Source organism: Myotis myotis, unplaced genomic scaffold, assembly GCF_014108235.1.
Source record: "Myotis myotis isolate mMyoMyo1 unplaced genomic scaffold, mMyoMyo1.p scaffold_m19_p_3, whole genome shotgun sequence".
Taxonomy (NCBI): Eukaryota; Metazoa; Chordata; class Mammalia; order Chiroptera; family Vespertilionidae; genus Myotis; species Myotis myotis.
In genome coordinates this window covers 8,331,946-8,359,861 of record NW_023416335.1, presented here as the reverse complement: position 1 = coordinate 8,359,861, position 27,916 = coordinate 8,331,946, and the positions used below count along the sequence as shown (strand labels likewise).

Sequence of the window (27,916 nt, the reverse complement as noted above, 5' to 3'; positions counted from 1 at the left end):
TCCTTTTGTAGGCCAATGCCGGGGTCCAACCCCAGCAGGTCCAGGGGTTCCCAAAGGCGTAGACGGAGTCGGTGAAGAAGGAATGACACGGAGACAGCGTTCAGTTGATCAGCAGCCTAGCCAGGATCTCCAGCCAAGTTGTGGTCTCGATCTCCAGAGAGCTTCTGCTGTTTATTGTTTTGTTACATCCGTATTTATACCAGTTGATTTTAATCCTGTCAATTTCTATTACAAAGGTTAGGGCGTTTCTTATCTCCATTCCAGGGAGTAAAGATTATGTAGCTTAAGCATGATTGTTTGTAGTGATTAACTACCCGCCTGGCACTTAGTTAAGGAGTTTCATCCCCTCCCTGACTTCAGGGAAAAATTCCTACCTGGGGAAACAACCTTTCTCAGAGAGGTGACCTTGGTTAAAACACACAGCGCTAAGGGGAGCAAACATATTAAGAACAGTATGCTATATACGCCAGGTCCCTTGAAACATATGCTGTGCAGATGTTTCTTTCCTGCAGCGACTGTGTCAAGCAGCAAGGATGGACCGGCTTCCGGCAAATTCCCCCTTTTTTATTTTTTAAATGATAGCGCATGCAAATCAGTGGCCACCTCTCAGATTGGGCCATTTAAGTCTCGGAAGAAGAGTGGCAAGCAATGATAGTGAGCATAGCTATAAACATAGTGGATGGAGCGCAGAAGGAGCCCCGTTCCTGTAGAAGGTTGCCAGCCTCTTTAGTCAAGGGATTTCAGCTGTCCTCAAGTTGTTGGTTTGGTTGTCTTTGTTGGTCTGGCTAGCGGGCGGCGTTACTGGCGACAGGCTTCCCGAAGCGTCAGCAAGTTGAAGGGCTGCATCAAAGGGTCCATCAGGGCCGTGGTTGATGGTGGTGTCGATGTCCGAGGAGGAGTAAGCTGTGCCCTCTGGATCCAGCTGATATGGAAAATGGAGGGTAGTAGAAAAAGAAGAGAAAGCAAAAGAACTACAAGGCATGGAAGTGTTTAGAAAAAAGAGGGAGAAGAAAGGGAAGAATGCAGCATCCTGACACAGCCCTTTCCTTCAGCTGCCCCTTTCCCTGTGGTCCAAGGTAGAAATGGGAAACAAGTCCTGTTGCAGTGAGAGGGCAGCTGCTGTCAGCCAGTCTCTGTCTTTACCTGGGTCCCGATCTGAGCCGGGCATGGGAAGCAGGAAGCAGCCATGGGGACAGGAGACCTTCCTCAGAAGGGCCGAGTGTTCAAGCCCCTGCACCATTGGGGAGGGGGGTCTGTGCCCCACCTTTGTTGCACCCCAAGTTTTCTCCTACTGGCCCCCGACTGTGCCTGTCTTAGGTTGCCCCACCCTGTGGAGTCTTACCCGTCGTTGACTACCAGCCATCTCTGGGCCAAGTAGGGTGATGTGAGGTTCAGTTTTGTCTCCTTGATAGCCTATGTCCCTCTGGCCTCCATGCCCAGCAACTGCCTTTGGATTCCCTCGCCTGCTGGCGGGGCTCTGGCATTGATCATAGGGAACTCAGTTTTCTTCACTAGAGAGGGCCCAGCTTACGCCATTGGGCCAGAGACAGATCCATGGTACCAGCCACCATGAGGCTTCAACCTCAGCATGAACAGAGAGCTCAGGCAACAGCTATGGGCAATTGGATTTAAAGAAGAGGGTCCCTCTTGGCACAAGGGTAAGAGGCACCAATACAGGACAAAGGAGAGTCCTGGAACAGGGCTTTCTCAGCCCAGGATGTCAGGCTCTTGGCCCAAGACAACTCCATGTATGGGGCATATACCAAACACCCCTAGTCACGGCATAAAAGGGAGATGCCCTTCCTGGAACAGTAGGGTAGGGAGATTCTAGAAAAGGCTGTGTTCAGGAAAGAAGGAGAAAGGCCAAAGAACCAGCAAACAAGTAGTTAGATTTTAAAAAAAAGGAAAAAGGAAAGGAGATGTGGGGCAAAGCTGGGACATGTGGAAAGACAAAACGGAGGCACATGTGATCCTCCCAATGGACAGATTGTTCCAGCTCAGGTCTGCACATCTGCTGCAGACGGGCACTGGTCAGGTGTGCTATGATGAGGCAGAGATGGCGGGCGGTGAGACATAAGGTCGGACTAGACGGTCTGGAATCCACACAGGTGAGTCTGCGTCCTGTGGAAATATACAAGCATATCCTCTCCCCTGGGTTAAAAGTACATCAGGTCCCTTCCAGGCCCCTGTAAGCAAGTCTCTCCATTTGACGAGGGCTTTAGGTTTAGTTAGATCAGGGTTCCAATGCCTGTACATCGGGGAATTTCCCTCAGAATCTACATTTAGTATATTAATTACAAATTGAGCATGTTGTAGAACATGATGAGGAGAGGAATATTTAAACTCATTTTCTTGTAATTTTTTAATTTGTGTTTTTATAGTTTGGTGAGCCCTTTCTACTATTGCTTGGCCTTGAGGATTGTAGGGTATTCCTGTAGTATGTGCGATGCCGAATGTAGAGCATAAGTTTTTAAAAGCTCTAGAGGTATAGGCAGGCCCATTGTCAGTTTTAAGTGCCCTTGGTATTCCTAGGTAGGAAAAGCATTGGAATAGATGTTGACTTACATCTTTAAAGGCTTCTCCTGTACGTGCAGAAGCAAGGATAACATGAGAAAAGGTATCAATACAAACATGCACATAGCAAAGTTTGCCAAAAGATGGGACATGAGTAATATCCATCTGCCATAAGTCACAGGGTCTAAGTCCTCTTGGATTAACTCCAGTAGCAGGGCTAGGAAAATGAGTAGGACAATGGCCGCAGTCACGCACAATACTTCGAGCAGCTTCTCTAGATATGCGATAATATAGACGGAGAGCAGAAGCATTTTGATGGTGAATGGCATGAGACCGCCGGGCTTCTTCTAGAGCTGTACAAACTACTGGGCGAGTTAGTAAATCCGCCTGATAATTTCCTTCGCTTAAGGGTCCTGGTAGGCAGGAATGAGCTCTAATATGTCCAATATAGAAAGCCTTTTCTCGTTTGTGAATGCAAGTTTGTAGCTGAGTTAACAAAGAGAAAATGGCTGTTCTTCCTTGTGGGAGAGAGGCGGTCTCAATATGAGGAAATAATTTAACTATATATTGAGAGTCAGTGTACAAGTTAAAGGGAACCTGTTGCAATTGTTCAAAAGCATAAATGACTGCCAAAAGCTCTGTTCTCTGAGCTGACGTCTCTAGAGTTTGTTGAACATGGGTTATTGAGTCAATGATTGTTACTGCCCTACCATTAGAGGAACCATCTGTGAATACTAAGGAGGCAGGAGGTGATAATGGTTCTTTTGAACATTTGATAGGAAATATAAATGGATGTAGGGAGAGAAATTGCAATATAGGTGATCTTGGCAAATGATGTAAAATTTGTCCTGGGAAGTTACCTATAGCTATTTGCCACTCTTCTTCAAATTGTAATAGTGTGTCTAATTGTTCTCTTTTATAAGGTATTATTATCTCAGTAACTTCTCTTCCAAAGAGTTCGATACTGCGTCGTCTACCTTTGATAATGAGAGTGGCCACTAGGGAGGGATAGGGTGGTACAATCTTCCTAGGAGTGACAGGTAAATGTATCCATTCTAATGGTCCTTCCTGCCACAAGCATCCTGTAGGAGTATATTTAGTGGCTAGAATAATTAAGGCCCAAGATTTGGAATAATCTAGATACTGTAGTTGCTGTTTATTGATGGCCTGTTCTATTTTTGCTATAGCCTTTTCTCCTTCTACAGTTAATTGTCGGGGAGACTTAGGGTTAGAATCTCCCTTTAAAATGTCAAATAGAGGTTTTAAGTCAAGAGTGGTTATTTTTAGATATGGCCTGACCCAGTTGATATCACCTTATAGTTTCTGATAATCATTCAATGTGTTTAAATGATCTTTTCTTAATTGTAGAGGCTGATGGGTGATAGTAGAGGTATGTAATATTCTGCCTAAGTATGAAAAAGAAGGTTCAGTCTGAATCTTTTCTGGGGCTATTTTTAGACCATGTTCTTCTAAAGCAAGGATGGTCTGAGTAAGAATTTCCTGTAAAGTAGCCCGATCTTTATGAGCTAGTAAAATATCATCCATATAATGAATAAGATATAGATCTGAAAATTTCTTTCTAATAACTTGCAATGCCTGATCTACAAACTTTTGACATAATGTAGGACTATTTTTCATCCCTTGTGGGAGAACCTTCCATTGGTATCTCTGATAAGGCTGTTTAAAGTTTTCTGATGGTATGCTGAATGCGAATCTTTGACAATCAGCTGGGTGAAGAGGTATAGTGAAAAAACAATCCTGTAAGTCAATAACAACAACACAATACTCCTGTGGAATTGCCACAGGGGAGGGCAATCCAGGTTGTAAGGAGCCCATATCTTCCATGGTGGCATTTATGGCTCTTAGATCTTGCAAAAGTCTCCACTTGCCTGATTTCTTTCTTATTACAAATATGGGTGTGTTCCAGGGACTATTTGATGGCTCTATATGTCCCTCTGCTAATTGCTGATCAATTAATTGTCGGGCTGCTGATATTTTCTCAGATGTTAAGGGCCATTGCTCAACCCATACTGGTTGTGACGATTTCCAGACTATGGGATCAGCAGTCCTAAGGGCAATGGCCCCAATTACAGATCCTGTCGAGGAGTGTGAGGTATTACTTTCCTTTCCTAATCCCTTTCCTGGATTAAATCTCGTGTCTAGCATCTGTGATGTTACTCTATCACTGGGGCTATATAATACAACTCCCATTTGAGACAAGATATCTCTTCCCCATAATGTAAAGGGGATAGTCGTAATTACATAGGGACAGAACGTTCCTGAATGTTGATCTTCATCAGCCCAAGTTAAAATCTGAGAACTCTTTTTCACATTAGATGCCTTGCCTAGTCCTACTAGGGAAGTGGAGGTGGTGTGCGTGGGCCATGAAGAGGGCCAATCCTTCCCTGCTATGCAGGAAACATCTGCTCCTGTATCCAACAGACCTTCAATTGGTTTTCCCTGAATTTGTAAAATTTTTGTAGGTCTAGTAGCATGGATTTCTTGTATCCAAAATGCTGCATCACTAGATCCAAAGCCTCCGGCCCCTCTAGCTTCCTGGGTAACAGCTGTCCCTATTTTATGTATTGGTAACAGGATTAATTGGGCAATTCTCTGGTTGGGCTGAATCTGTATAGTTGTGGTGGGTGGGGAAAGTAAAATCTGTATTTCTCCTGTGTAGTCTGCATCAACAACTCCTGGGATGACTAAGATCCCCTGTAACGAGGTGGAGCACCGTCCTAATATTAAACCTACAGTTCCCTCAGGCAGTGGCCCAGACACTCCTGTAGGAATGGCTGCTACTGGCGAGTCTGGGGTTAGTACTGCATGGGTGGTTGAGTGGAGGTCCAATCCTGCACTGCCTGGGGTTGCCCTGAAGAGGTCACTGACTGATCGAAATTTGCAAAGGGGTTGAAGGTTGATGCCCCTATTATTGCAGGGGCCTGGGGCTGGCCCCTTCTCAAGTTTCCCGATTGAGGTGATGGGATATAACCTCCTTGGGAGCTATTTGTAGAGTTTAAAGGCCGACCATTTTTATGGTATTTTGATCTACATTCCTTTGCCCAATGGAATCCTTTCTGACATCGGGGACAAACGGTTTTTGGAGGATTAATATTATTCCGTAATGTATTTCCAGGCTGTCGAGGAGCTTGCCATCTGGCCTGAGTATTATTATTTTTATTTGGGCATTCTCTGCTAAAGTGCCCAGATAAGCCACAAGAGTAGCAGTTCATATTTCTTTTATTACCTGTAGTATTGCTGGCTTGTCCTATAGCCTGTACATATTGAGGGTATGTCTCCCCTTTGAGAGCTGCAGCTATAGCTACACCCTGTATAAATGCTGGACTTACATCAGCACACTGTTTTATAAAATCATTTATAGTTCCTGTTCTGCGAATCGGCCTTAATAAAGCCTGACAGGTATTATTAGCATTTTCAAAAGCCAGTTGTTTGATTAGGATATCGGCTGCCTCTTTGTTATTGATTACTCTCTTGACTGCCTGTATGAGGCGAGAAAGGAAATCCTGATATGGTTCCTCGACCTTCTGTTTAACCTCTGTAAGGGTGGTTGTTTCTCCTGCTGTATAAGGTAGGGATTTCCAGGCACTTACTGCACAACTGGTTACTTTGGTAAGTGCCTCTGTGGGCATATTCATTTGCTCCTCAGCCGTGTTAAAATCACCTTCTCCTAATATCATGTCTAGGGTTATTCCTTTTCTGGTTTTTTCGCGAGTGGCTACAGCTTTCTTAGCAAGATCTTCATATTCAGTTTTCCATAATAAGTAATCGCCTCCTGAGAGACAGGATTTACAAACCTGTGACCAATCATAAGGAGTCATCCATTTACTGGCTAGGGTTTCTACCAAGGTTTGTGTGTAAGGAGCTAGAGGTCCATATTCAGAGCAGGCCAATTTTAATTCTTTAAGTACTTTGTAAGGTATAGGCTCCAAGGTGGGGTTTCTATTCCCACCAGACTCATTCTCATATGTAACTGGGAAGCAGAGTGAGAATTCAAGATCTCCATTAGCTTCAGCTTCTCTTATCGCCCTTTGAAATTTAGACATGGAGCTCATAGGAGCCACAGGACCTGGTTTAGGCTTCCTTTCTAATTTGGGGAGCCTGTTTTGAATGGGAGGGCCATTCTCCTCTCTACTGACTGGAAAGGAACAATGGTCATGTTTATGATATTTATTCTCCTCCCGATCAGTAGGCATAGCTAAATTGCTTTTAGATTGAGCTGAAGACAATGATGATGTGTCCTCTCTGGGTGGAGCCGAGGGACTATTTAAATTTTGAGAAAGTTCAACCGTTTTTGCCTCTGGTGCCAAGGTGTCACAGATTGAATCCCAGAGGGAAAAGAAACATGGCAGGACCTTGTCAGATTCATGGTGTTTCTTTAATTGCTTTCCTACTTCAACCCAAGTTTTTAAATTAACAGTTCCATCCTCTGGAAGCCATTGACATACTTCTTCTATAAAACTTTCTGTCTCACTGGGAAAAACCTCAACTCCAATTCTGCTAGTAAGCATATGCGTTAAAAGATTAATACAGAGTCTTTTTTCTTTAGACTCAGTATGACCCATCTTGTCAATCTAAGTTCTGTACTAACTACCCGCTTACCCTACTTATTCTCTATGGGGGAGGGGGGTCTGCAGCACCCTACGGTGCAGTCCTATCCGTCCCAAGTACGGGGGGACTTACCTAAGGGAACACTGTTCGGGCGCCAGATGCCGGGGTCCAACCCCAGCAGGTCCAGGGGTTCCCAAAGGCGTAGACGGAGTCGGTGAAGAAGGAATGACACGGAGACAGCGTTCAGTTGATCAGCAGCCTAGCCAGGATCTCCAGCCAAGTTGTGGTCTCGATCTCCAGAGAGCTTCTGCTGTTTATTGTTTTGTTACATCCGTATTTATACCAGTTGATTTTAATCCTGTCAATTTCTATTACAAAGGTTAGGGCGTTTCTTATCTCCATTCCAGGGAGTAAAGATTATGTAGCTTAAGCATGATTGTTTGTAGTGATTAACTACCCGCCTGGCACTTAGTTAAGGAGTTTCATCCCCTCCCTGACTTCAGGGAAAAATTCCTACCTGGGGAAACAACCTTTCTCAGAGAGGTGACCTTGGTTAAAACACACAGCGCTAAGGGGAGCAAACATATTAAGAACAGTATGCTATATACGCCAGGTCCCTTGAAACATATGCTGTGCAGATGTTTCTTTCCTGCAGCGACTGTGTCAAGCAGCAAGGATGGACCGGCTTCCGGCAGGCCAAAGGGAAGGTGATTTTTATTATATATAAATTCATATTTTCCCCTTTGTTTTCATTTTAATTCAACAAAACCTACAATGTGCTATATTCTAGGAGGCATAATGGGTGGGATGCTTTCACATTTTTTTAAATTATTATTTTTAATCCTCACCTGAGGACATGCTTAGAGAGAGGAAGGGAGAGAGAGAAATATTGATATAAGAAAAAAAGATAAATCGATTGCCTTCCAAAAGTGCCCCAACGGGGGATTGAACCTGCAACCCAAGTATATGCCCTGACCAGAAATCGAACTGCCAAACTTTTGGTTTAATATCTGTCTCAGACTTTGTTTCCGCAATAATCCAACCAAATATTTATACTAGGTATTCAGTGCATATTTTACAGGAAAAGAATTAAAAGTGCCTGTGTAGACATTTTAGGAAGCCATTTCTATGCCACTAAAATTACAGGTTCTTGGGGACTCAATGAATTAAATCCCATACTTTTGAACACTAGCCCAAAGAGGGTCAGTTTGCTGTGTGGGTTCTTCTCATATGCTATTGAAGCTTTCTGGTTTGGCACATTTCATTCAGAATATTCAGATGAGCCCATTCAATACCATACAAATTACATAGCTACACTAATAAAAGAGAAATATGCAAATTGACTGTACCTTCACAATGCCCACCAGCCAATCCAGAGTGAGTATGCAAATTAACCCAACAAAGATGATGGGTTAATTTGCATATGCAGGCGCTGAGCAGCCAGGGCAGGGCAGGATGTTTGCCACTCCGTGCCTCTGGGCAGTGTGAGAAGGCGGAAAGGCGGCTCTGGCCAGAGCGAAGGCGGTGCCAGCAGCCAGGGGAAGGAAGGCCCATTCTTGCATGACTCTTCATGCACCGGACCTCTAGTTTTATTATAAAACTGCAGACCCTTCCCTGACTGGCATGGTTCAGTGGTTGAGTGTCAACTTATAAACCAGGAGGTCATGGTCGGATTCCTGATTAGGGCACATGCCTGGGTTGCAGGCTCGATCCCCAGTGGGGGGCGTGCAGGAGGCAGCCGATCAATGATTCTCTCTCATTGTTGCTGTTTCTATCTCTCCCTCTTCCTTCCTCTCTGAAATCAATAAAAATAAATAAATTAATTTAAAAAACCTGCCGACCAAGTAGACCCAAGAGTTGACAATTACCTTTGATGGTAATTCTCTGCCTGTGTTAGCACTGGCTCCCCATCACTGCAACAATCTGCACATGTGTAGTCAGTTAGAACTTCATTCAGTGCAGGATCAAGCTGGAAATCTGCGCCTGAGCATGTCCCTTGTGGAACACCACTGAGCACCCGCCAGCGCTGCATTCCAGGCTCAGAGATCAGGAGCAGCAGAGGAGAGAAGAGAGGAAGGACGGCCAAAATGAAGGTTGGCTCGCATGGACTTGTCTGCTTTATCCCCTTCCCATCCATAGAATCCTGGACCAGTTTATTTTGGGAAATTAACCTTTCCTTTAGTACACATCATATTTTGCACACACAAAAAGGTGTATATAAAAATGTCTATAGAAAGTTGCCATGGTGCACATTAGAAGTGCATATATGTTATCTAAGGCATAAGGAGAGAAAAATCAAATCTGGTTTGTATTTCTTCCCTTGGGCAGATTCTAACATCCACCCTGCCAGGCACTACTAGCTCATTTGCTCTTTCTCTGTTTTGGTCCTTCTGGAAGCCATGAACTTGGGTGGCTGAGATTTAGAGAAGTCCTCAGGTGTGCTAATGACATTAAGTACCATTATTCAACATCAGTTAGCTCTTCCTATGGGTTCTGGTTAATTAAGTGGGAAACCATCCTTAACATAAAGTGGGGAAAAGCATCAATGTAACCCACTCACCATGACAGGCACTGTGCTAGAGGTTAAGAATATAAACCCAGGTTGCCTGGTTCAATCCCAACTCTGTCACTTACTAACTAGGCAAAAAATCGCCTCTAGATTTTTATTCTCTAAGGGAAATAACAACACCTTCCTCATAAGGACATGTTAGGATTTCACTTATATAAGTGCTGCATTAGTCTGCTCAGGCTGCCATAAAAGAAAACTACAGACTATGTGGCTTAAACAACAGACCTTTATTTCCTCACAATTCTGAAGGCTGGAAGTCCACGATCAATGTGCTGGCATATGAGGCCTTTTTCTCTGGCTCCCAGAGGGCAACCTTCTCGGTGTGATCTCAGGTGGCCATTTCTCTGAGCACACACACTCCTCACATGGCTTCCTCTTCTTACAAGGATACCATCTATTGAATTAGGGCTCCACCCTTAGGATCTGACTTAACCTTAATTACTTCCTTAAAGGCCCCATCTCCAAAAACAGTCATATTGAGGGTCAGGGCCTGAACATATGAATCTGAGAGGACATAATTCACTCCACAGCAAGCACAGATACATGCCTGGCACGTAGTAACTTCACAATAAATACTTGTTGTTATTTTGTGGTATAGTTTCACATCTCTCTTGTGGATGTGTAATGAATCTCCATTTCAAGGTTTATCATTTTAGCTGGTTAAAATTCCAGTCTGTAAGTAGAGGCAAGTTTACATGGGCAAACCCCCATGAGTGAATATATTTTAAATGACAGTGAGTGTAGTTTTGGCTAGCATGTCTCACCAACCTAGTGGGGTGATTTAAATGCAGGCATATACACATATTAATTTATGTAATACATTTCAAAAGAGACTTGACTGTAATCTTGTACAATCTGTCCTTGCTCAATGTCAGCATACTATCTGTGGGTCACATCCAGTCCTTGGCTAGCTTTTCTACAGCATGTGAGCTAAGAATTCTTCTTACATCTTTAAGGTGTGGCAAAACAAACAAGCACACACAAAAGAAGATGTGACTGAGACCTTGTGTGGCTCAGAAGGCTGAAAACATGTACCATTTGATCCTTTCCTGAGTTTGCTGACCTCTGCTTTAAGGTGGGAGTCTAATATAATATATCCATTCTTGTAATGTGAGCACCTCAGTTCTCCTCTAACCTGCGTGAAGTAATACTTGTTACCCCCAAGAATTTCTACCTATTTATGTTGGAGAGAGGTAGTTCTAGAGTGGCTAGCATGTCTCACCAACTTCTAGGGAATATAATGATTGTAATTTCCATTTTTCCTGGTTACTGGGCCCCAGTGATGGCCTAAGAAGGGAGTAAGGATCATGGTTACTTCTTCTATCTGTTGTCTCTAATGGTCTGGCTGGGTCTGTTATTTCTTCCTACTGTTGGTCTCTCCATCTTTGAAACCTTTTCCTCTTCTGCTTCTCACCTGCCATGTGCTGGGGAAAGAAGAGAAAAGAAATCACTATTAAAGCTCTAGTAGGTCTTTTTATATATACACTAGAGGCCCAGTGCACAAAATTCGTGTGTGTGGGGGGGGTGGAGGAGTGGGGGAGGAGGTTCCTCAGCCCAACCTGCACCCTCTCCAATTCGGGAGCCCTCAGGGGATGTGCTACTGACGGCTTGGGCCCACTCCCTGTGGTTCTCTGCTCTCTGTAAGGCCTGCTTGCTCCATACCATGGGGATGGGCAAGCAGGCCCTGCTGGGTGTTGCCAGCGGCACCACTTGCCTGCTCCCTGGTTGCCATGGCGATGCCCAGCAGGCCCTGCTGGGTGCTGCCTGCGGCCCCCCTTGCCTGCTGGGCTGACATTGCCGGGGTGACGCTGCCAGCGTCCTGCCCAGCCACTATGGGCGCTACCATCTTTGTTGCAGAGTGATGGTTAATTTGCATATTACTCTTTTATTAGATAGGATTAGTTTCTTTAATTCTCATAATATAATTTTATAGCTAAATGTCATTATTTCGCTTTACAGATTAAGAGAATGAGCCTTGGAAGGGTTGATTTACTTGAATTCAAGCCAAAGTTTTTCTAGCTCCAAAACTCAAGGCTTTTCATCAAAGAAACCAAAAATACTTGACTGACTTGAACTACAGGTAACTTAAGAGTAAACAGGCTAAAATGATGCTTTTGTAAATATAGTCCCTGATGGTGAAGAGCCCTGAGACATCTGGTTTGTTTTCTTCTCAGTTCTTAGCTATGTTCCAGATAGTTCAGTTGTTGGGCAAACAACTTCCAAATAAGTGGGGTGTTGTGATAACACTTTCTTTGTTCAAATATACCCTTGAATGCCATTCATTCAATGCATTCACTCAAAGGTAAATATTGAGAAAGCATGTATACTTACAATTTTTGAGAAGGTTCAAAAATGAGTATGGTCATGGAGTTATGGCCCATGTAGAGTGTTATGCCCATAACTCAATAGACAATGGTATGTATGTATGTGAATATACACACGCTTGCACACACATGGCTTATTCAGGCATGCACACTGGCTATGCAGCTAGAGCATTTCTGTTGCTTCTCTTTTACTTTTCCAGTCTTTCCCTTGAGGCAGGTTTTAAGTGAGACTCCTGGACTACATCTGACTTCCAAGCCTCCTCTAGTAAGTAGCATAGAACTCTGTGCAGAACTCTGCCTATCTGAAACACGGGAGAAATGGGTACTATTATGAAGATACCTGTTCACTCAAAAGCAGGCACCCAAAGCAAAAGGTTTAATAAACAACTTATTTTAGAGATTTAAAATAATTACCTAATACCAGACTCCCTAATTGGCTAAATATTGCAATTTCTCTATCATATTACATAGATGCTATTATGATTGTGTTTGCACAATAACAAATATTTGCCAAAAGAAAGAGCAACATCTGTACTATAGCAAATTTACCAGAGATTCGGCTTCAGAAAAAGTCTGACCATTTCCCCAGAGCAGGGGGGAACCTCTGGGCTTTATGGGATAGAGATACAAGCAACAATAATGAGGCACTAAATTATTCTCTCCAGTGGTTTGCACAAACAGCTCACCACTGGCAGCGTGTGAAAGGAGTGAGTTGGAAATTCATTTAGCGCTCTTTGGGTATTTCTTTCTCCCTGATGAGCAGGTGGGCCGCACTGTTCTCCCTTTTCATAGGGAAGGATTGGATTCCAGATGGAAAGCAGAATATGGTTACAGACACTCCTTTCCTAGATGTGGGGTTCCTTTACAGTGCTTTGCTAGGGTAAACTAGTGGGGTGTGGTTTAAGAGCTGACAAGAAAGAGAAGATTCTCTTATAAAAAGACATAGAGCCCTAGCTAGTATGGCTCAGTAGTAGAGCGTCGGCCTGCAGGCTCAAAGGTCCTGGGTATGATCCCGGTCAAGGGCACATGCCTGGGCTGCAGGCTCGATCCCCAGTGGGGAGCGTGCAGGAGGCAGCCAATCAGTGATTATCTCTCATCATTGATATTTCTATCCTTCTCTCCCTCTCCCTTCCTCTCTGAAAACAAAAAGAAAAGACACAGAAATTGATGGATTCCCCAAACAGCAGTGACCTCTGCCTCACCAGAGGCAGTGACTCCAGAGAGGTGGGACTGCTCCAGAGGAATCGCTGTGGGTGCCCTAAAGGAAGATGAGCTCTAAGGACCATATCTCCCAGCCTCCACCCCCCCACCCCCACCCCCAAGAGCTCCTAAATCAACTGCATGCAGGTCCCATTGTGAGGGACTAAGAGGATAGTAGATATCACCATGACAACCTGAAGATAAGAGAGCCCTTTCCTGGTTTTCTAGATATTACAAGAAATCCTCATATTCTTGTACAACCCAGAGAAAGAAAAAGTCTCCAATAATAACAGATGGAGTTTCAAAAACAAGATATTTTGATTTAAAAACAATAAAGGACTGTGGTCTACCTTCTAATGGACCCAAGTTTCATACAAGTACATTGCTAGGGAGCGCTCTCTCCACACATTCAAATCCAAGGGCTCCTCCAGCTTCTGATGGGGTTGGTGCTGCTGTGAACCAGGCCCCGTGACCTATGTCAGAGAAGGCCACTGCTGCCCGAACATGCCGTTCACATGCAGAAGGGCCCCCAATCTGCAATGCGCTCCTCTGCCCGGCATAGTGAAACATCACCATCACCTCTGTGTCTTCCAATTCCCCTTCTACAACTTCCATATCATTACAAAGGGGACCCTGTAGTATCATTATCAGCCCTTAACTCTAAATTCACACACAATCTGGCTTTCCCCATCTTTTAAATAACATGCAAATAAAAGCACTGCCCACTCGCTTTCCCCAGGCACAGCAGCAACACCTGAGGCAGACTTCTGAAAGATTCAGATTCTGCTTTCTCTGTCCTTGACCCTGTTTTCAGGGCCCTTCTTGTTGCCCTATCCCTTGGGGACCCTAACGCTGCCCCAGGCTACCTTTGCTGGCAGCACCCACTCCCAAATTCCCTCTGCTCTTTACTTCTCAGGACAACTTATTTTGCTGAGTCTAATTCCTGTAGGGCTTTATCCTAGCCCAGGAAGGAAACGGAGGAGAAAAACAGGGAAGACTCTAGAATCCAAAGGTGCCAAATGCCAGAAATACAAATTGAAAAATCTCATTGTCTCCTAAAATCCAAGGGATATGTTTATTAAAAATTAGGACGAGGGGAAGGATATGATCAGGCCTGAGAAATACAGAAACATCTCTCCAGTTCTTGCCTCTGCTTCCACTTTTTTCTACTGGCAGACACATGGCCTTATAGCAGTTACAGCACTAACAGCTCCCAAGTTGTATATGTTATAGCTTCCAAAACTAACAGGGAACTGAATCTTTTACTTCTAGTAAAATGCACACACACATACACATGCATGTACTCACACACACATGCAAACACTCAAAACGAAAACAAATGAAAAACCCCAGGAAGGATTCTAATCGGCTTGGTTTGGGTCACATGTCCATTCATAAGTTAATGAATTGTGACCAGAAGGAAAAAGAATTATGATTGGCCAGTTTGCATCACATAGGATGGGGTGAAAGGGTCCTGTAAGAACATGAAATCTCCAGAGATAACCAGTTGGATATCTTCTTTCCAGGAGAAGGAAGAGTTTTTGATAGATAATGACATAAATATCTGTATGGAAACATGGGAACATTTGGGGGTGTCTACTGAGCAGAATATGGAACAGATGTTTGCACATGCTTTACCTGTGGTCGCCTGGAGGAGGTCCAGGGTTGCCAGATTCGGAGGAAGCCCTGTGTACGTGGTAGTGGTGGTGCTCTTGGTGCAGTGACAACCTACCAACTGATATAAAGATCCTTCAATAGTGTAACCACAAGTATGGCCGTATGTCTGTTCCATTTTGTACTGATAGAGTTATTATCCTAGAAGATCAAATTCCCTATAGCTTGGTTTTCTTCACTTAGCAAAATCTAGTGAACATTTTTCTATGGAAAATTATATTTCTACTAGAGGCCAGGTGCATGAAATTCGTGCACTCAGGGGAAGGGGAGGGCGGTCTGTCAGCCCAGCCTGTGCCCTCTCCCATTCCAGAAGCCTTCGGGGGATGTCCGACTGCCACGGAGGTGGGAGAGGCTCCCACCACTGCCTCTGTGCTCACCAGCCTTGAGCTCGGCTTCTGGCTGAGCAGCACTCCCCCTGTGGGATCAGGCTGAAACCAGCTCTCTGACATCCCCTGAGGGGTCCCAGATTGCGAGAGGGTGAAGGCCAGACCAAGGGACCTCACTGGTGCATGATGGGGCCGGGGAGAGATGTGGGAGGTTGGCCAGCGGGGAGGGACCATGGAGTGCTCCAGGGCATGTCCAGCCTATCTTGCTCAGTCCCAATTGGCGGGACCCCAGCAGCAAGCTAACCTACTGGTTGGAGCATCTGCCCCCTGACGGTCAGTGCACATCAAAGCGACTGGTTGGCTGGTCAACTGTCTGCCCCCTGGTGGTCAGTGCACGCCATAGCGACTGGTTGAGCAGCCTCAGCATATCATTAGCATATTACAGTTTGATTGGTATAACGGCCGAACCATCAACCAGACACTTAGCATATTAGGCTTTTATTATATAGGATACATGAGAGCTTTCTAACTGGTCTTGAGTACTGAGCTATAGGCATGCTGAGATATTGATCTTCTCAACTCTTCCTGTGGCTAGGTGGACATGTGCCACCACTGTCTAGAATAGTCACCTCAAACCCACTTGATTGTTTACCCTAGTGGGTGATTAAAATACTTTCATTTTTATTTTGTGTCATGATGTGAAAAGGGTTGGGAAGAATCACTCTACAATATGGTTTCTAATGGGCTTCTAATTGCCCCGTTTTATATCTATTATATGGTTAACTTAACCAGTCCCTTATTAGTGGTCTTTCATCTTGTTTCTCATTTTTAAAAATATTTTATTATATTTCTAGTGGACATACTTATACATATATAGTCTATTTTTTAAAGACAAGTTCAAGGAAAAGAAATTGTGATATATTGGGTCCTATTGAAGGAGATGGTGTATCAAATTTTCCTACCTTTCTATGAGTACCTACATATACAGGCTCTAAATCTATTGCGCACCTCTGGTCCATCATCTTATTAGATGTGTGTCTCAATCTGTAGCTCAGGGCCTCTGCCTTGCTGAAAATGGAGATAATCATAATTTTTATTTCAACTGATTGTCATGAGGATCAAATAGAGGACATAGAACAATTAATTCCTGGTTCATTGTTACTGTTATCATCATAATTAGCTTGTTATTAATATTAATTAGAAAGAGAGCAAAGGGGAGGCCAGACATTATAAGCATGGTCATCTGGACAGCTTCACCAGGAAGCTATAGCTACGCACTGGGGAGCCACCAGTCCATTCCCTATAGATCACTGGGAGAAGGGATCGAACAAAGGGGGAGATGGGTGCTTGCGCAGTTAAGTTGAGGTGACATAGGGAAGATGCTTGCCTGTCAGTCTAGCCTGGGGAACTATGGCTTGGTTAGGGCAGTGGTTCTCAACCTTCCTAATGCCGCGACCCTTTAATACAGTTCTTCATGTTGTGGTGACCCCCCAACCATAAAATTATTTTTGTTGCTACTTCATAACTGTAAATTTGCTACTGTTATGAATCGTAATGTAAATATCTGATATGCAGGATATATTTTCATTGTTACAAATTGAACATAATTAAAGCAGAGTGATTAATCACAAAAACAATATGTAATTATATATGTGTTTTCCCATGGTCTTCGGCGAGCCCTGTGAAAGGGTCATTCAACCCCCAAAGGGGTCGCAACCCACAGGTTGAGAACTGCTGGGTTAGGGGGTGGACCCTATCAGAAACACACAAAATCTTAGAGTGTAAATTGGTTAGTTTGAAGAACCTCCTGGTTCAATACCAGACAGAAAGTTCCCTCTTGAGCTCTCTCTTGCTCTGTGATCTGCATTCGCCCATGAGCTTACCTGTTCTCTCTCCAAAGCTCTGTGGCCTTAAGCAGCCACATGGCCCATGACTGTGCGGACCCCCCACACACAATGGACTGTAGCTTGGAACACAAGCTAAACTAGCCAGATGCTGGACTTTAAGATGGAGCAGAAACTCTGGGCAGTGGCCTTTATTCTGGCCCCGCTGAAGACAAGATTGGACTTTTTCCATGGCAAGACAGACAGCGATGGGGCCTTGGAGGGGAAGCCCACTTCATTTTACATCCTCAATAAAGCTTTCCATGAAACCCCATCTTCTTGTGGGAGCCTCAGGAAATTCTTTTCCTCTCAGCACCCCGATAACTCCCTTCCCACAGATAACATTACCACTTATTAAATATTTGCTATTTTATTTAATAGTGGTAGTTTCTGTTATTCTAAAGTATGACAATCTTTACTCCCCAGATACATATAAGAATATCTTTTCTTCCCACCATCCCAAAGGCATTGGGAATTAAATTCTTTATAATTATTGCTATAACATAATAGGTACATGAAGACTTTCCTTTCAGAAAACTAATTACTTATGAGATTGCATTTATGAGATCACAAATCTTTGACATGTATATATGTGTTTTTTTTCTTTTGCTCAGTTTCTATTAGTCTATTGTCTAAGTCAGCTAATTCAGTGATATTCTTTAAAATGAAAAATTTCCTAGGAGTCCTAGGCAACTTATTTCCCCATTCAGGTTAAATGGAAAAGTGGAAACGCCAAAGTAATTGGAATCTCATGGATGTGCTTTAGCTGGGAAATTGTGGTTTCACCACTTTGGCTGCCCGTTGTAATCACCTGGGGAATTTTAAAAGCCACTGATGACTGGGCCACACCCTTGGGGACAGTAATTTAATCGGCCTGATTTAATTACCTGACAGAGGGATGATTGAAAACTCCCTGGGTGATTCTAATGTGCAGCCAAGACTGGGAACTGTGGTGTAGGTGGGTACTGATTAGTGTGGGGTCAGTTGGGTGTGTCTGTGAGGCCAGGCCCTAGACAGAATGACTTTCATAATCAGCTGGCTCTTCAGGCCAACTGAGTTAATCACCACAGTGTAAATTGGCTATAAAGCCTTCTGACTAAGAGTGAAACCAAACCATTCAATTCATCTACCCTTTGCAATATCTTGAAATTTTTGCTCTGGTCAATTACTTTCACTTTCAAACTTGTCTTTTTCTTAAAATTCAACCCAAGTGTTACACTTGCATTATGGTGGTAGAAAAGATTACAACATCGCAGAAATTTCACATTCTTGATTTTGCTTCTTCTGTGTTTTGCTGCTGTTGAGGAAGCAAACAATCACAAAAGGATTCAACACATAGGAACAGATTGGATATCATGTGCCCTGCATACAGCAACTTTGATCTCTTGTCTAGTTTGAGTAAGTGTCTTGAGATTTTAAGAAAAGACTACTTCACTTGGACTAAAGACAGTAAACTGAAATGTCCATGAATTGGAAATATTCAACCACAGTGTTTTTTCAAGGGAAAGCTTGAAGAGCAGCTTCAAAGAACTTAGAAACTTAAGAGAAGGACAAGAAGATGCTGATGTGTTAGGAAAGTCTGCATCATTTGCTTCTGTGGTTTTGAAAATGTAAATAGAAATAGCTATGGCAAAAAGTTCTATAATTAGCTTTCATCCTGATTCCAAACATTGCTTGTTATAGAGCTTTTAATAGTATATATGAAAACCACTGTTTAAAACTCTTGGTTTGAATTTTCTGGCACTTTAATGAAAAAATTAGTATTTTCAAGCGCTGTGGCTTCTCTAAAGTCACGTGCTAAACAAGAAGTCCTCTGTTGCGCAAAGGTTTTTGGAAATGGTGGATGCTCCGGTAACTTTCTTCTCTTTGGACATAGCTTTCTCTAAAGAGTCAGAATATGAGTTTAAGTCAGAAATTAGATGAATTACTGGTCTAAACTGTGGGCGTAGTTATGGTCAGACACTGGTATTTAGACCCAACAAATGTGCTCTTTAAACACAGTGACCTTACCCTGTTGTCCTTCCAAAACCACAACAGAGAACAATCTTGCTCAGTTAACCAAACCTCCCTGAAGAAACCACCACCTAGAAGGGTGTCTTTCAGAATTCATCCAGCAGCATTGCAGGGCAACCACATCCTACCCTGAAGGGTGAATCCTCATCGTTTCCCCACCATCCAAACTGCCAGCCAGCATCAAGTCGCTCTCCTGAACTCACCAAATGTGTTGTTTCATAACTTGTTTTCTCACTTTGGTGAATTCTTTGTAGGTCTAAATCCTACGGTATATGAGTCACATCTGGAGGAAGATGTAGAATAAGCCTACTGCTCCAAGCAAATTTTATCCAGATAAAAAGTGGACCAGGTGGAGATAAGAGAAACTAAATTATGTCTATATTTGAAAGAACAGAGTATTACTAATGAATTTCAAGAATAGTAATGAAATTTTTGAATTTCCATTTAACATTCTGCTTAGAAGTTTCAGGAAAACATTTTAATAGTAATAGAGTGTATGTTGGAAGAGAAGGTTAGGTTGGACTAACATTTTTCGAGCTCTTCATATGCATCATTTTAGTAAAGGCTCGGTTGTTATTCTTCCCATTTTGCTGTTGAAAGAATCTGAAGTGCAGATTAAGAGAAATCTATACAACCATACAATTGGTAAGTAAGAGTCAGGATTTAAAGGCAAGTCTGGCTGATTCCACAGCTCACATGTTTTACATTGCATTATACTAGGCCAAACAGGAGAGAAGCAAATGTCCTTCCTTAATCATTAAAAACATATATTTTAATAATTGATATCCTAGAAGATTATTCTGTGTTCACAGCATGGCCATAAAAAATAAATTTCTAATAAGACTTTTTCATCGTTCTTATTTTTATATTTTTCATGAAGGAGTATATAGACACTTTATGGAATTCTTGAGTCCAATTTCTTAAAACAAACAAACAAACAAACAAACAAACAAAACTACTATCTTCTTAACCAACTAAAAAGCAACTTGTATGTGGTCAAATTATTGTCTTTTTTTAAAATATTTTTTTAAATTGATTTCAGAGAGGAACAGAGAGGGAGAAAGAGACAGAAACATTAATGACGAGAAAGAATCATTGATTGGCTGCCTCCTGCACACCCCCTACTGGGGATCGCCTACAACCCATGCATGTGCCCTGACTGGTAATCAAACCTGGGACCCTTCAGTCTGCAGGCCGCTGCTCTATTAACTGAGCCAAACCAGACAGGGCTATTGTCTTTTTTTATGGAAAAAATTTAGGCTGAAAGATATGGCAGGGGCGGGGGAAGGATTATCAGAAATAGAAAAATCTATGCCAGAAAGTTTGTCATATGCTTAGTAAAGATGTGTAAGGAATCATCTAAAGTTAAGTTTCATTTACTGAGTTTAAGGAAGAAACAGAAGGCTACCAAAATATATTCATGTATTTCCAGTCCAGTTCATAAAGAGAGAAGAAAATGAAAAGCCTTATGGGCAAAATCATTTAATATCAATGTTTCTAGTGTGTATTAATAAAGAAAATATTAAAGGTGAGGGTTAAAGGTGACATGAAACACTGTCATTTGGTGTCGGAGAAGTTAATTGGGACATTTCTGCTGTACTTTTAAAAATCCGATGCTTGCTTTTTATTTCCTCCATCTCTTTTTGTAACATTTGCTTTAAATGAAGGTATCTTTGAAGAAACATTTCTCACAACAGAAACTAAAATTCCTTTCGCACAAAATCCTCAGTTCTGTAGTCAGACTGAGACATTGCAGAAATGACAGTTTTAGGTGTTCTTCTTATCTTCCTAGAATGCTTGAAGGAAGTTTTCCACCATTTAAGATTATTTCAAATATGAATTTAATTTGTTGAATAACTCCTAATAACTTCTTACTCTTTATGAGTATTTAATTTACACTTTATTAATAATGTGCAACATTAAAGCAGATTTCTGAATTAACTTAGGCCAACTTCCCTAAATTTGAGCCCATATTTGTTTGATCTAGCATTTTAAAAATCAGAGAAATACTAGAGCTGGAAGCCATTGGTTCTACTGACCTCACTTTGTAGATAAGGAAACCTGGGACTTAAAAAGATTAAGTGCTATTACAAAGATCAAATAATAACTTTTTTAGTGGAAGTGGGACTGGAGTAAGTTCTTTTAAGCTCTAAAAGGACTTTTTAACACTAGTTGCCTTCCTTTTCAGTTTACTTCTCTACTACTGATTACTAGTTTAAATGTTCTACCTCCTAAAATGATATTTCTCAATCCTAGTTGCTTTGCTTTGCAATTTAATTGGATAGTACAGCTTCCATTTTTATTTTGAATCTGGTGCAATTCTACAGAAGGAAATAAAATGTATTTTACTGTTTTTATTGCTACTTTTATACTGCAAAGAGAAAAATCACATGACGTCAAATGTCTTTTTTTTAGTATATTTTTTATTGATTAAGATATTACATATGTGTCCTTGTCCCCACATTACCCTCTACCCCCTCCCCCCGCTCATGCCCTCCCCCCCGCCCCGTTGTCCGTGTCCATTGGTTAGGCCTATATGCCTGCATGTAAGTCCTTTGGTTGATCTTTCCCCCTTACCCCCACCCTCCCCTACCCTCCCTCCAAAGCCCGACAGTCCAATCAATGCCTCTCCTTCTCTGGATCAATCCTGGTTCATCAGTTTATGTTGTTCATTATATTCCACAAATGAGTGAGATCCTGTGGTATTTATCCGCTCTCCAGTTCCATCCATGCTGTGGCAAATGATAAGAGTTCCTTTTTCTTCTTCCTCTTCTTAAAGAATACCTTTCAGCATTTCATATAATGCTGGTTTGGTGGTGATGAACTCCTTTAGCTTTTTCTTATCCATGAAGCTCTTTCTCTGACCTTCTATTCTGAATGATAGCTTTGCTGGATAAAGTAATCTTGGTTGCAGGTTCATGCTATTCATCACTTTGAATATTTCTTGCCACTCTCTTCTGGCCTGCATGGTTTCTGTTGAGAAATCAGCTGACAGTCGTATGGGTACTCCCTTGTAGGTAACTGACTGTCTTTCTCTTGCTGCTTTTAAGATTCTCTCTTTGTCTTTTGCTCTTGGCATTTTAATTATGATTGTCTTGGTGTGGTCCTCTTTGGATTCCTTTTGTTTGGGGTTCTCTGCGCTTCCTGGACTTGTAAGTCTATTTCTTTCACCAGGTAGGGGAAGTTTTCTGTCATTATTTCTTCAAATAGGTTTTCAATATCTTGCCCTCTCTCTTCTTCTGGTATCCCTATAATTCTGATGTTGGTACGCTTGAAGTTGTCCCAGAGGCTCCTTACACTATCTTCATATTTTTGGAATCTCTTTTCTTTTTTCTTTTTCGGTTGGGTATTTTTTGTTTCTTTGTATTTCAAATCTTTGACTTGCTTCTTGGGATCCTCTTGTCTGCTGTTGGATCTCTGTAAATTATTCTTTATTTCAGTCAGTGTATGCTTAATTTCTAGTTGGTCCTTTTTCATATCCTCCAGGGTCTCACTATACTTATTGAGGGACTCATTAAATTTATCAGCAGTTTCCATAAAATTGTTGAAAAACCTTATAAACATGGCCTTGAACTCTATATCCAGTCATTTGCTTTCCTCCATTTCTGCCATTTGTGACCTGTTTCTTTGTCTCCGCATTTTGGCTGCTTCCCTGTGTTGATAGAGTGGCTTTGTGTGCGAGGTGTCCTGTAGGGCCCAGTGGCTCAGCCTCCCCAGTTACCTGAGGTAGCTATGCCTTGGTTGTTGTAGGATCACTGGGAGGAATTGACCTCCAGGCCAATTGGCAGTGAGAATCAGCTGTGTCTGCAGTGGGAGAACTTCTGTGCTGGCAACACCCTTCTGGGGCAAGACTTGCTTCAGTGGGGCTTTGGTGCTCACTGAGACTGCACCCTAAGTGTGTCCCTTATGGATCTGAGGAGTTGTGATCTGGATGGTCCCACTCTGACCACTGGGTACAGTGGCTCTTGGATCTAAGGAGGTGCTAATTTAGCCTCTGCCTGAGGTCACACAGCAGGAACTACGAAGAGAACTGCAGATTCCCCTTCCTTTTTTTGGCCCTGATGAGGCTCAGCTGTGAAGCAATGCAAGCTGCTATGGGGCCTTGGGCCTTCTCTTGGAAGTTCTGGGTCTGTCTGGCCAGGCTGCAGTTAGGTATTTACAGGTTACAAAGGGCCGGGGCATTCATATGCAAAAGCCTCTGCCACAGCCTGGGTGGGGCGGGGGCTCAAGGAATCAAAGGGTGGAGCAAGCAGCTATGGCGGAGCCTCAGCCCTGCCCTAAGGAATTGAGAGTCTCAGCGTCCTGGTAACGGCTGCAAGCACCTCTGAGGGAAAGCCGCCCTCAAGTTCGCCCGCTGCCAAACAGTCCAGTTTCTCCCCGTATGAGTCCTGGGTCCCCAGAGACTTCCCGGAACTAGAGTTCAGAGCCTTCGGGAGCTTGTGACTCCCTCCGGATTCAAAAAGACAGCCGCGTCCTCAGGTGCCAGCCCTTTTCCGCGCGCGCACGCGCGAAACCCCTACCTCTGCACTTTACTTCCGCAGCTCCTCTGGCTCTCAGTGTGCTTTTCTTTCCTTCTAGTTGTAGAATTTCCACCCAGCCATCCTTCCTGTAGTTCTGGATGATGTCTGTTTTGTGTTTTTGACGTGTTTTTCGATTGTTGTGGGAAGCAGCAATTTCCCGGTGTTTATCTATGCTGCCATCTTGGATTCCCGACGTCAAATGTCTTACAAAGCATTTGCCTTACCCCTTTCAGCTCTAATTTTAGTATGCGGCTGTAACTTTGTGAGGGATACAAAGGCAAGGCGGCACTCGCTATTCCCTGTTTCAGTGCTTGGGTGTGTTTTCCTGGACTTGCTATTCAATTCGAATTTCACTCTCATTACCCATATTGTGCAGGGGTAGGGGTCCCTTCGCCACTTCCAATGGGACTCCTCAGACTGGGGGAGTCAGCTCAGGTGACAAAGTTGGGTTCAGTTATGTTTATTTACTGTTCTTGGGTAGAAAGCTACAATGTCCCTGCCTGTTTATTCCATTAGAAGATGTTTAAGTGCATTTCCCACTAAGAAAGTCTTGTTTTGAACTTGGCTTCTAGTAACTGCAAAATCTCTGAGGATGGCCATGCCTGCCCTTGGAGGTTCTCCTTCCAGTTGGATTGTGGACAACAAATCTGCTTTTTCTCTGGATGCACTTGGAAGTCTCCTCTGTCTTTTGCTCCCATGAGATTTAAAAACCTGCTCAACTGCTCCAGATCAGAAAACATTGCTTCCTGAGCCAGAGATTTTCCCATTCACCGAGGCTAATTAGATGGTCAACTTGATCTTGCAAAATTGGAAATGAGGTTTTGCCCCTCTCAGCAATTATTTTCATCAGTAGGATGCAGTCATTGTACTTTTCCAACAGCACACACATGAATGGGGGCATAACTGTTTAGAAATGTCTCCATGTAAAATGCAACATAACATAAGCATATGTCAACACGGTGGGAAACAACAGCATCGCTGGTGGGAGGGAGACGGGACTTGGATGAATCTCAGAGGAAGCCATCTGAGCAGCTAGCCTGCTGGAGGAAAGGGACATTCTGATAATCCTGCCTTTCTCAGGAGCACATCCACTTGGATAGGGGACCCACTGAGTGGAGAGGACAAAGGAATGCTGGGAAGGACCTGCTTTCTGGTCAGTTTCCTTTCACTCTTTTCCTGGCTCAAGCAGAAGTGCCCCATGTACCCACGTGAAGCCTGAATCAGCACCTTCCAGGCTCTCAGGACGAGGAAAGTTGGGTCATTACGGCCACGCCAAATCTACTCTGCCTAAAATAGTCCCATAAGTGAAGGAGGGTTACATTTTTTAACATTGAATTATTGATCAATTTGAATTGGCCATCTAAAAGACACTTTCTAAATGTCTCCCACTACACACACATCTTTTTTTTTTTTTTTGTCTTTTTACAACCTTCAGCCACAAAAAAAAAAAAAAAAAGGAATTTCTTAAGTACTGTTAGGTAGCCAAATTGTGTGCTAGATGCATTAGGTTCATGTCGGATACAGGATCTAAGGGAAACAAGAAATGCAGGGACAGTTTAAAAATCAGATCGAGTCTAAGAGGAAGCAGTCTCTGGCTCGGCACCTTAATGGACAGTGGAATGATGCAGCAAGGATTATAAGTAAGTCAATCATTCCCAATTAGATCTCATTTTCCCTGACAGAACAATAAAGCCCTGTCTCCATGCGGCAGTAAAATTCATATTCCACTGATCAGGCCAGCTCCTTATTGCTGATCAGGTTTCCCGAATAAAGAAAGTTCGCCAGTCGCCCTGATGAAAGAGCTTCAGATGTGATGGACGGAGCATTTGAGCCCTGTTTACTAGTGCTACGTATTTCAGTATTTCAGTTTAGGTCGCCGAGACTTGCCGAACTGAATTTGAAATGGAGTTGCAACGTTTCCAACCTGGCCATTTCACAATACAGGCTATTGACCTGATTCTCCATCAACAGAGCAGGGTCGTATATGGAAGGCGAATGGCAGTGTGGCCTAGGGGAGAGGTCAGCAGGTTTGGACTATAGCTCCGGTCTGTCCAGAACCACTCAGTTCATTCCATGATGAGGAGAGTTTCCTTCTCTTTATTTATTTTTTTTAAATATACTTTTATTAATTTCAGAGAGGAAGGGAGAGGGTGAGTGAGAGAGAATCATCAATGATGAGCGAGAATCATTGATGGGCTGCCTTCTGCCTTCCCCCACTAGGGATCGAGCCTGCAACCTGGGCATGTGCCTTGACCTGAATTGAACCATGACTTCCTGGTTCATGGGTTGACACTCAACCACTGAGCCATGCTGGCTGGGCTCCTTGTCTTTAATATGGGGATTTGAACTAGGGATCTCCTCCAAGTGAAACAGCTACGGTTCTAGAAACAGGACAAAGCAAATGGTCTAATCACATCAAATCTGGCTTTCCACTTAAAGACCCTTCAGCCCAAACAACCACAACAAAAACAGTGTGTGAGAAATGAGTGTTTAGGGTGCCACCTCTCATCAGGCACTTCCACTGCCAACAGGTACCCAGGTTTTGAATTCCCCTACTGTGGCATCACAGAAGTGTTGTGAGAGAGAAACATGTGGACAGAGACATGCAGCAGTTACCTTCTGCGTAGACCCAAGATAACACTCTTGGAAATAGGAGATGGGGCAAGGACTTTCCTAGATATCAAAGGCAAAATGGTCACAAGAATTTAATGTCAGATTTACTCCATGTTCCTGTGCTTATTTTCATAGAAAAACCAATGTTTAGCATAGAAGCAGAAATATTATTTGCAATTGACATTCCAGAGCTTCAGATAGATGTTTATAGTTTGCTGATCAGGGAAAAAATGAAGTAACCCTGCTCATCCTAACCTACGTGCATGGTGGGAGGGGGGCAACGCTCAACATTCTGCAATTAAACTCCAAGAAAGTAGAGATTCTTGCCAGTTTTAGAAAACCAACTGAGGATTGAATTCCTAGAGGACAGTCCAACTATAAGATGAAAACCATTCATATACAAAGACTACGGGGCTAAGAATTCATCAGGAAACTTTCAGTGGATTATCTGCTGTTTTATACAACATAAAACTACAAAGTGGATGTGTATTGTTTACACTTTCCTTTTTTATAGAACAAGACAAATGCATATGGTCTTATGTGTACTCGGGGATAGAGATTGGGTGCAGTATCCTGGAGGAAGGCCATGAAGGAAGCCACGGAGGCAAGTCTACCTGCTTCTCTTTTTCTCCAGGAACAAGTGCTGGTGGGAACCCCTCCTCTCTGTCCCTCATGTTTCTTCCCTTTTTCCTCTTTAAGAGTAACACAGGAAAGGGGTGGAGACAGGCAAACACTGACTGAAGTGGAGAGTGTGGAAAGCAGGGTCCTGAACCAGTCACCGCCAGTTCATGATTGGAAGACAGCATGTCCCCCCCACCCCCCAAAATCCTGCCATTCTAGCTGGGTGATGGCTGCAGAGGTGAGCCCAGAGCAGTGTGCCACAGGTCTGCTGCTGGTCACCAGAGAGCCCTGGACAAATGCAATGGAGACGGAGCTGTTTCCTGGCCCTGTCCAGCTTTCCCTAGGAAATCACTCTCACTCAGCATATAGCGCCCAGATGCCAGTTCCAGGAAATTTGCTTTCCCCATCACCAGGACCCCAGGCTCCCAATTCCCTTCTTCTCCTTTTTCATTATAAAAATTCCATCTAGAGATCCTATGTCAGATACATGTTCATGGCATAACAATAATTTGCCCATGACATTATGAAAAATAATCTTTAACCCTCCAGGTGATGGATGTTTGTATCCTGAAGGACATCTGGTGTTCAACTCAAGAGGAAGTCTCATTTGTAATATGTAGGGGGTGGTACTACTCAGCAGCGGGTTTTATGGGACCAGAACCTCCCATTTGTCCAACTCTTGCTGGAAATCAAACATAATGAATAAACCAACTTTATTTATCTCATTTAGTCTTCACATGAGGTAAGCTTTATTGTCTTTATTTTTTATAATGAACTGAAACTCAGAAAGTCTAAATGACTTGCCCAGAGCTCAGTAACTTCATATCCCAAATACTATATATGTTTTTGGTACTTCAGCATATCAGAATTTCTACTATAAGTATTCAAAGAAATAATTTTGAAAGCAAGTGAAGTCTTTTCTATGTATGAAGTTAGAACATAACAGGGAAGGTGGTTTTATGCTAGAAAGACCTGAATTTGAATCCCAACTGACTGGCTCTGAGCCTGAGGGAAGGGGCTTCGAATGCTTGAGACTCTTTCTCACCTGTCAGTGAAGGGTATAGATGGTTAAATGACTTGGTGTATTTAT

The 27,916-nt window shown here is 43.0% G+C and overlaps 1 long non-coding RNA gene across 1 annotated transcript; it reads left to right on the top strand.

Annotated features, from left to right (window-relative positions):
* Positions 1-10,612: 10,612 nt before the first annotated feature.
* On the top strand, positions 10,613-26,809 carry LOC118650307. The gene is made up of 3 exons (XR_004965986.1): positions 10,613-10,727; positions 11,612-11,732; positions 26,720-26,809. It is a non-coding gene; the product is annotated as an uncharacterized LOC118650307 (long non-coding RNA).
* The last annotated feature ends 1,107 nt before the right edge of the window (positions 26,810-27,916 follow it).